The following is a 10,972-nucleotide window of genomic DNA, read 5'->3' as shown; positions in this document are numbered from 1 at the left end:
GACATACATTCTTGCGCAAACTGGTTAAGTCACTTTTCACAACTTCCTTGTTTTGATTTCTTGTCAATGAGTGACACCATTTAAAGAAACCACTACGTGTTTGGCAGCAGAAGCTCCTCCGGAATTCCAAGTTTGGTCGGTGTGTTGATGTTTTTACCTGGCAAATAAATATTGTCTGTATAATTCCTCCAAATGAATAGTGTTTGGTGACACGTGGGTGTGTAGCACTTGGTGGTTTTCACATGTTAGTGCGAGTGCGGTCTGACCCCAGTTGACACTAAATTCAGTCACTGTTTACTTTACTTTTGGGTTGGCCATGTTCACACACACTGTGATTCTTACACACAAACATGCAGCAGAGTCATGTGAGAGTCCATCAGCTAATGGTTAAACACAGTGGACTGTACACGGTGGTGGTGGTGGAGGAGAAAAAGCTGTTGAAATGACAGACCCAGGCTCAGCTGCACAGAGGCTGGAGGAGACTCGCTGATAATGAGTTCGTCCAAATTCCTTTGTCAGATGAATGTGTCAAACAGCAGCTCTGCATCATGCATTTCTACAAATATACGTGATCTGAGCACTTTTTTGGCCAATTCCCGGTACTTTTACTGTCGCAGAGGACTATGTAGCTGCCGGAGGTTGTCCGTGTTCACGCAGCACCCTCTGCTCTGAGGCCTTCTGTTTCAAGCGCTCTTGATTGTTGGGTTCACACCAGCCCAAGTACACTGCTCTTGGAGTGAAAGCTCTTTTATGTCAACGTAACTAGTGGCATTGTGAACACGACCTTAGACTCCCAGTTTTTTTTTTCTGCGCACTCCAGTTTCCACCATCAACCAAACATGCACCAAATGTACAATCGTCCAGCTAAGATGGTCCTGACCAAGATAAGCTCAAGATCTGGAGGTGGGTTCTCAAGCTCTGAGCTGTGGTGCCCACTGCTCTGGACAGTTTAGTTAACAACAGAGAATCAATTTCCCTATGGGCACAACAGCATGTACCGTACTGTATCTTAAAAATGTCATATAATGTTTGAATATATTAAAGGTGTTTCAGCAGGTTTTTATAGTCTCAAAAACTAGAAAAAAAACAAAACTAGTTTATTTTAAACAGTTTCTTATTCCTCACATACCTAACACATTCCTACCATCCTCATTATTCACCATAATGAGTTCCTTAGAGCTTTTCACAACTTTCAGAAGCCAGTTTTGTCATCAAGGTTAAGATAACAACAATTAGCAAGATAACAATGCACCAGCCTAAAAACGATTTAGACTAATTAGGTACAGACAGCACACAAACAGCAATATCAAAGTAAAGTCATAATGGAGTTTGGAAATATGGAGTAGTAGTAGTAGCAGTAGCAGTAGTAGCAGCAGTAGCAGTAGTAGCAGCAGCAGTAGTAGCAGTAGCAGTAGTAGCAGCAGTAGTAGTAGTAGCAGTAGTAGTAGTACTAGCCTAGCAGTAGTGATAGTAAGAGCTGCTTTTACATAAACCTATATTGGTACTGGGGCAAAATAAATTGTACTTTGTTATCTGAAACCAATTTGTGTACAGTCCCTTTAAATAAATCATGAAACTCTAATAAACCAGAATGACTTAATCCTTTGCCCAAGTTAAACACATCCCAGCTGTGACTCATCTAAGTGTATTTGCAGCCTTCTGTCTGTGAGGCGCGTTTTTCATAAATGACACTCACACACACACACACGCGCTGGCTGGTTTGTGTGTGAATGTCCATGGTGAGCTACTTTTCTCATAAGAACAATAGAACACACTGAGCAATATCGAATGTAATATTGGCTTCTGCTTAGGCTTAATAGATGAAAAAAATAACTGGAGGCTATAGGGTTCGTTCTTATCTCGCAAACGTTTCAAATGAGCTAATTACTTTCACATTAATTTTGCAATACCAATTTTAACCAGGCTATTTATACACATACAAGTACTTAAAGGTTCTATATTACGCACACTGTTATAATGTTACCTCTTCAAAAACATACCTAGAGATGGGTTTAGTTGCATTATGTTATTAGTCTGTCCACATCTCCAAAGCTCAAAATGCTCTGTTCCACCTTGCGATGTCATGAAGTGGTAGTTTTCAAGTTAATAGCTATTGTTTACCTTTAGTTCTGGAGAAATTGGCAATTCCAGGGCTGAAATCATCCAAATGATTCTAGTGAAGGTGCGTGAGGTTTAAAAACACATTGGAGGACTTCCTTTAAGCATGACATCACAAGGTGGAACAGAGTGTCAGGCTAAATATGCAGGATTTGTGCGTTAAAAATGTGTGAATGAAACAAAACACAAATCTGGGTGTGTTTGCAATGAGGAAACAACATTTGAATATTTAAATTATTTTACTTTCAAAAGTTGATTTACCAGAAATCGCATGAGCGTTTCCTCATCCTATTGTGTTTTTGTCTGCTGTAGTGAATCATTGTTATATTTTGGACATTTTAAATCGCAATACTGTGCCACATATTTTTGGGAACTCCTGTGGACAGCTACACATCACACTAGCGAGCAGACGATTCTTTTTTTTTTCATGGATTACCAATTAAGAAAATGAAATTGTAAGTACAGAGCAGTGGGCGTGTGCCGGTGGTGGCGAAAACGAGGGCCGATCAGAGCAATGACGATTACTCAAGACTACTCAAACCTGCATGAATCACACTAAATACAACTTCCAGAGGGTATTTTTATTATTGTTACTTAATGATGATCTGAATTAGTGGAAGAGGCTGGAAATAGCAGAGGTTGCCAGCACTAAAAAGCAGAAGTGAGCGTAATGGAAAGTTTCATGAAACAAGAAGTCGATAAGGTGAAGGATGAAGAAATGAGCAAAACGCCGACTACTGCTCCTAGAAACTGCCCAGTCAGACCATGTCACAGTTTCCAACAGAAGTGCATTGTAGTCTAGTGTAGCAACATGCCAAATCTGACTTGCTGTCTAGTTTTACCATATTATTTTCCATTTTGTCAGAACAGGCTAGCTAAGGAACTTAAGCTAATTATTTTAAACTATGAACAAAGTATGACTTGCTTTAAAAGGGCACTATGTAATATCAAGGAGAAGTAAATATATGTATTATTCCCTTCGACACGTACATGTATTGGGAGATTTAAAGGAACTGGACCAGATATATCAGTCCATGTGCAAAACTACATGTGCAAACTAAAAAAATAACTTGTTCGGTTTGTGAGTGTGTTGCGTGTTGCGATTTAGATAGAAAATGTATGATGTCAGACACAATATGACTGAGAATTGTTAAAGAAGGCGTACTGTGGAAAATCGATTGTGAGCATTTGAGTTTTCTACATTGTTCCCTCATCACAAACATGCCTGAAGAGGTTTTAGTCGTCATTCATGCATGTTCAAGTAATTTAGCGATCTCTCCCAGACCCTATTTGAACTCTCCTTACGTTTAGCTGTAAGACTTGTCCAAAGCTCCGCACACAAACCTACAACGTCCACGCTCCCACACGACAATTCTCCATGAATATACAAAAACATGACACAAAACTGTACACAACAACTTCACAAACCTGATGCGATGTGCAGTAGTTTTATTCGCGGGATGCAGCTGATTGTGTGTGCGCTTTGAAGGGGGAGCGTTTCAGCATGGAGAGTCTCAAAAACTAAAGTGAACGTTATAAAACACGTTAATACATTGTTTTGTTTTTTTGGTGAATACAGCATTTTCAAAACAATAAAAGGGAACATGGTGATCTAAATAGGTTCTGTGTTAGCAGTTAATACCCCATAGAAATGAGCCAAAATCTATTTTATTTAAGCTGTCATTAAATCATCAAACATGTAAAATCGAACAGGTTTATATGAAGAGCTGTGTGTGGATGTGGGGAGACATAAAACCCTCTCCGCACGCTCACGAGGTGCCATCATGTCCAATGTTTTTGTAATTAAGAATAAATCAAAATTACAATTGTTATGAGTGAGAGGTGTATTTGATTTGAACATGTTTACCACAGGGAGATAATCAAACAGTAGCAGTAAAATACATTAATAATAGAATATTTTTTTATTTATTTAGGTGTTTTTTTTTGTTTTTTTTAATTGCGTCTGACAGTCTCTAAACCACAGGATGTGCACAAAAACACACAGGATAAAGCTGAGACTCCCTGAACAGCTTGCCGGCTCATTTACCACCTGATTCAAGCGATTTCTGTTTTTTAGAGACAACTTCCCAAACCATGAAACAAGACAAAAAGATAAAGCCAATTCAGTAAAACAACAATAAAACCGGGTTAATAATGTTTTATCGATGTGGAAGTACGACGTTTTTCTTAAGTAAAACAAGCGCTGGTGGGATTTTTTTTGCACATCACGTCACAATTGGGCTCAAACGCTTCATGATCATTATTACCTACTGTACGATAAAGAGAGGTCCACCCATGCGGCCCTTCTGTGGTCAGGCCTCCTCCCTGTGATCTGTACTGCCTGGTGCGAGGGTAAAGAGCCTGTCTATGGATCAGCAGGTCGCAGGTTCAGAGGAGATGCTCGCTACACTGGCTGGATAAAAATGCTTTGATTATCAGGTGTGTTATTTCTCCCAAAAAATTCTTGCACGCTGTCAGACACATTGTTTCCAACTCCCACGGATAAATGCTGTTGTTTCCTTAACCCTCACCCTCGATGTGTGTGTACATAGGTGTGTGAATGGGTGAGTGGTTTCTTCATGTAAAGTGCTGTGAGAGCCTTGAAGATGGAAAAGTACCGTATAAACATGTGATCATTCTCAGAGTCTGCTCTCACACACAGCTCCGACTGGTGTAACACGGCAGTTCAGCTTTCAGTTTCATGTCACAACATTCTGAAAACCTTTCTCAAAAGATATAATATATTGCTTTAAATTGTTAATCACTATGGCAACGCTCCTAATTTTTCATCATTCTGAAAGCCGTTGATAGGGCACGTCGTATCAGGCAACCCACAGCACATTATGGTTTCTGATTTGAAAGGTTTACTTAAGTTTCATTATGTAACTTTTCTTTCCTGCTGGTCTCCGTGGTGATGTTATTTTTTGCCGTAAATGTTCAACAACAAGTGATGAGACATCTATCTTGTATTTATTCAGTATCAAGTGTCAGTAACGCACCTGCTTGAGACATGCTGCCTACGCACCCTCTGACAGAAAAGCTACATAGTGTACCTTTAGAGAAGAGGCGGAGATAACTACTTTGTCTGAAATATTTAATGTGGGACTAAACACCTAAACTCCGCCCTAAACAACATTATTTCAGAGCTGCTAAACTGGGCAGTGCCTGGAGGATTAAAGAAGAGAGTGAGGGGGAGGAGGGGCGGAGTCTAAACATACGTGGAACAGTGTGTTTGGTCGAACATGTATCCAAAAGGTGTTTGTAATCAGAAACACCTGGCTGTAATTAGGGCAGTCCTGTGTGATGTTACCAAGTACTTGAGATTTTAGAGGTCACTGGAGCCAGGAGACTTCCATTTTTATTTTATTTTACACCACAAAGCTTAATTGGCACTAAAATAATCAAAACAGCTCTAGGGGCGATGCAGACAGTGCTGTTAAGACACAGTTTACATATACACAGTTTAGCAGCAAAAATGTAGTTTAATGTTTAGTTTCACTTTAGGATACTACATAAAGTACTTTTTTCAGCCAGTAGTGAATATAACTCCAGATACTTGGCAACAGACATCAATACTGTCTTTGTCTTTCCTGGGCCTGCGGCTGGAAACCACTTTTTCCATTTGTTTGTTTGTTGCTTCAGTGGTCCAAGAAATTGTGACAAATCTTTGTGTGAGCGCAGTCTGTTGTTTGTAGAGTTAAAGTGCGGATGGCCCTACACTGTAATCACCTTCTGCTGCGAGCCACATACGCTAATCACTGTGCCAGTGCAGAGCTCAGGAGGAGACGGCTCTACTTCTCAACAAGAACAAAGTATAAATGTAGAATGCTGTGTTTTAGACATTTTTAACTTATACTCATTATATGTTATTGTGCTTTGAAGGAATGAGGATGCACATCTGTCTGAAAAAAACCCTTGTATTCCTCACTGTACTGTCTGTGAGTGGGTTTCTCAAACTTATCACACCAAGTACCACCCATAAAATATTTGGCCTTTTGAGTGTTGCCAGATCTAAATCAGGTCAACAGGACTATTCTAGGTCCAAACTGTCCTAAACCAGGTCTACATGTTTTCACGTTGTCAGGCTGGTGTAATAGTTTCGAGAATAGTCCAGTTGGCCCAGTGTGAACCTGATAGTTGCATTCTTTGCAGTACACGGCCGCTCCTTGAGCACTTAAAACTACATTTATGCAATTATGTAACCAGAGGAGGTTAGTGTCTCATGAATAAATATTACACACAGGCAGGTCTGGCCAAATAAGGAACAAAGGCAAAGTGGCTTTATTTATTTGACAATAGCTTTAAAAATGCCTCTCTTAACATTTTTAATTTCAGGCTTACCATTTAGAAATAAAGCTACAATGTGCAGCTTTAAAGGCTGTAAATGTGTAAACAGGATTTTGCAGTTGGCAGGGCAGTGGTCGCACTAAACAAAAACCTTCATTTGACAATACTTGTTGCAAAATGCTCTGTAATTGCATTAAATTATATGGCAGATTCATGTGGGGGTGACGCAGGAGACCAGAATGGCATCTTTTAGTTGTTTTGCACACGATTCTGTGCCAATAAAGTTCTCCTGGATTAGTCACGTCTCTCTGCTTTTCCTCTTGATTACTCATTGGAATATGGACGTCATTGATGCTATTTTTATGGTTTCAAACTACTAATTATAAGGCACAGCAGGACTACTCAGACGCCTTCACAGGAAACATCAAAACATGCTCGCCCACTGCACCCTAACCCTACTCAAAGTCCACTCATGTTCTCACTGTTTCCCTGTACTGTATACGTGTGGAACATGTAAACTGGACGCTTTGGAGAACACTTTTATACGAGGCTACTGAGCACGACTCCTTACTCTGCTTTACTGTTTTTACTTTCAAATGACTCATATTGTGAAATTCAGTGAGTGGTATTGACTGAGTGACTGACTAATTGGAATAATGAGGTGCTATGTTTACTACTGCATACATCACTGTGTTGGTCATCATGTGGCGTGGCAGTGGCTTGTGGTTAGAGCAGCGTGGACCTTTGTGTCTTTGTGTCCTTGGGCAAAACACATGGTTGCTGGTTACAATTTTTCCAACACTTTTTCAGCTCATAGCGTTTTTTCACCACCACCGGCACACGCCCACTACTCTGTACTTACTTCGTTCCAGTTTTATTTTGTGTTCAGTGTGTTCTTAGGCGAGACTTTACACCCACGTTGCCTATATGAATGTGATGAGTGAGTGTTGGTGGTCGGAGGGGTTTAGTCTGGTTCAAATTTCATGAAAAAATGTATATACTTAAATAAATATTTTCTGTTTATCACCCAGTTATGAATTGGTTAGACAAGAAGTTAGTAACAGCTCCATTTAGCCCTATTAGCTGAAGTATCCCGTCAGACTATTTAGACTCACCCATGCTTTGATACAGGATATAAGCAGATGTGGTTTTATACTTCGCTCCGGCGTTTGAACTATCGGTCGCAACCGGGGAGATGGGCACTTCAAGTAAAAGTCAGACAGAGTTCAGAGGGAATTTCAATGGCGACAAATCTGGCGAGCCTGTCTAATGAGCCCATAGAGACGGATCAGGCAGGGAAGCAAGAAGTCATGCCCTAATATGTGGGAACCTGGATACAGACGAAGTGTTAAATATTCATACAAACACTACATGAAAGGGAAAAGACACTAGTGTTCCATTTGATGATAAAAGAGTGCATTGTGTACTTTGTTAATATATAAGAGGGAGGATAAGAGCTGCTCCGTTTATTGTTCTTACTCATGAATCAAAAATGTGCACCGTACATCTCCATTTCAAAGCCACTAACCACTCCTCTGAAGAGAGTGAGGTACAGATCTGAACCAGAGAAAACACGTGGTTTGAGAGGGGAGTTAAAGAGGCAATTTTTGTTAGGAAAGACAACCCTTCCTTGAACAGGAATGGGGGCCTTAGAAAACACCTTTCCCCATCTATAACTCCATCCTTAGACCCAAAGCCAACAAAGGACACAAAGAGAGCAATAGAGCTAGCCAGAAACCAATTAGGTGTGAAAGCACCTGTTAAAAGTTTAATGAATATGTTAATTATGACTCAGGCACAGTGCACACTCAGTGTAGCTCAATAGATGTAGCATACATACAGAAATTGTAAACTATAGCTGTTTACAGTTTCAGTGTAGTTAGCTCCTCCGTTCAGACAGATACAAGGCAGTGTCCAGGAGCAATCTGACCAGAACTGAAGAAGCAGCTTGGATGAGCAACAAAATGTCTTCACTTTTTTTGTCCAGTTAACAGATTTTACTTTTGGCTTTTATCATTAATCAAACTTAAAAGAGTAACTGGATACATATTCATTTTAATGAAGACAGTAGTAACACAACACAGCACTGAGTTTGAAAAAAAAGTATCTGACAAGTATTGCAGTTGCGATTAGATCTATATTTAAAAGCCTGTTCAGATTGCACACTGTAAACAACTCCAGGAGCATTCACATTTGAGCGAAGATGGAACGATTTGACTTGAAGATTCATAAACTAAATATTAGGCAACAACCATCCCTTGAATTTCAGAACACGTTTGTAGAGATGAAACGACAGGTACAACAACACTTCTCTATAAAAATACAGGATTTTTTTTTTTTATTTGCAGAGGAACCTCTGCTATTTGATAACTGCAACAACTCAAATTGCAGTTTCCATTTGATTGTGATATATTGTGGAACATGCACCCATAATCTTAGCCACTACAATGCTGTCCAAATGTGCATTAAAGCTTTGATGTGCTGATGTCATCCTCCCAGAGGGGGGCAAGAGTAAGTCATGTGACACTTTTGAATGGTTCCTGAACGGGAACGGCTGGAACTTGATCTTATTTTTTAAAAGAACCAAATCTTTTTCTTTCCAATTTTGATCCATTTTTATACTGATTAACACTCAACCGACACAAGAATCAGCGCAGAAGCAGATCAGGCAACACAAGTGAGAGCTTTGTGCACAAAAAGCATATTTTCCATCATAATAACAATTCGTTAAAAATAAAAGTTATTATTGTAGTGCAACATTTTATTTATATTTTCATAATTCCAAAGGGTAAAGACACTCCCACTTTCAGGTTGAACCATTTTAAACACATCTGGCCATTTCTCTGTGATTAGGTTGTAGCTAAAATGAGTTCTCAGGTTTGCTTCTGTCATAAATAAATAGTTAAAGAGAGTCTTTTGACCGGCTCTTTGAAATGAACAGATCCAAATCATTTGGATCACTAACAAGTCATTTTACCTATTGTCATCTGTTATATTTTCAATATAATCTAATAATTTTTAGAAACCCCTCCAGCTTTTTCAATATATATAAACATATACCAGTGCTGAGACTGATAAATAGCATTCATTTCCTTAAAACTCTATTAACTTGTGAAAAGCTCTTGCAAACTCATCAAGGTGAATAATTAGAATGTTTGGATTGTATAAAGTAAGTGAGGAATAACTTTGGACCACTGCACAAAGACACACACACTCTTTTCTATCATATATTTTATTAATTTCACTGCACATGTTCAGGGAAACACATGTCATAAATGGAGTTGTTACATGAATATCTATTGTACTATAGATAATCTGTTATTTAAAAATACTTGTGATGAGATGGCACCAATATAAATCTCTTTTCAATAATAGTTTGGTATGTTCAAACGGGATATATCAAGAAGACACACATAGTTTTACAGTACTCAACACAAAACCCCAGGGCAAAAAACAAGCACGCGTCTTCACTCGGAGCGGACGGCAGCAGATCCAGTGGTGTAGAGTGAGTCCTCACCAGGAGTGAAGGGAGCAGATGGAGCTCAGGTCTGGTTAAACAAGAGGGACCCAGAGCCTTCTACATGTACAGCTGAGACTGACGGGAGCTATTGGTCAGGACTTAACATTCAAAAGAAATCTGTTTGTTTCCTCAGTTACATGAAGTGAAATCAGAACTAAAACAAAGTTAAAATAATACATACATAAATATACTAGGATAATATCTGGCCGTGCTAAAGAGTTGAGTTTGGAACATGAGCAATATTAAAAGCCAAAATAGGATGACCTCTATGCAATGTGGCCATTTTTTTATTTTTATTTTTTTTGAGAATACAGTGAACAGGCATTGTGAATAATTGCAATTGTAACATCAACAAAGACAAAAATGAACAAAAATCTCCCTAACACACAACCAGTACATGTTAACTGTGTGTGTGTGTGTGTGTATGTGCCATTCAGTGACTTTAATGTCTACTTTTGCATTTTTTGCAGTGATCAGTAGCCCATTTCAGAGCCTTAACCAAATAAGAAGATGATAACTTAAATAGAACCTCAGGGATAATGTCATTTGTTAGTTCATTTAGGAGGAGGCAGTGTTTTTGTTGAAGCAACTAACTGTCTGCTAACCTCCTCATGAATGTGTACACACTTAGGCCTACTGGTTTAATAGTGCCTATAGCCACAGAGTAATATGCCCAGAGTCTGAGCTGAGAAACAACATATTAAATTGAGTGTAATATAAGCCATTAAATTGCCACAGCAACAATTCAATATGAATAAACAAATACAATAAAGGTTTTCATAATGTGAATATAGCCACAATGTGTAAAAGTGACGTTGTTGCGAACCGTGACTGTGGCAAAACAGCCTCCATTGATAATAAAATTATCATCATCACAAAAAACCAAAACATTTTACCTTTGCATTGTCTTTCAAGGTGTTGTTGTAAATGCATTCACTACAAACATGATTTAGCCATGCAGAATGTGTTTTCATTCAAGACCAGGGCTTGTAAACCACACGCAAATGTTATTCAGTACTTCATAATAAAGGTAATGTGCAGTGGCTG

This window comes from Periophthalmus magnuspinnatus, chromosome 16 (genome assembly GCF_009829125.3).
Source record: "Periophthalmus magnuspinnatus isolate fPerMag1 chromosome 16, fPerMag1.2.pri, whole genome shotgun sequence".
NCBI lineage: Eukaryota > Metazoa > Chordata > Actinopteri > Gobiiformes > Gobiidae > Periophthalmus > Periophthalmus magnuspinnatus.
Note: the sequence above shows the minus strand (reverse complement) of the source record.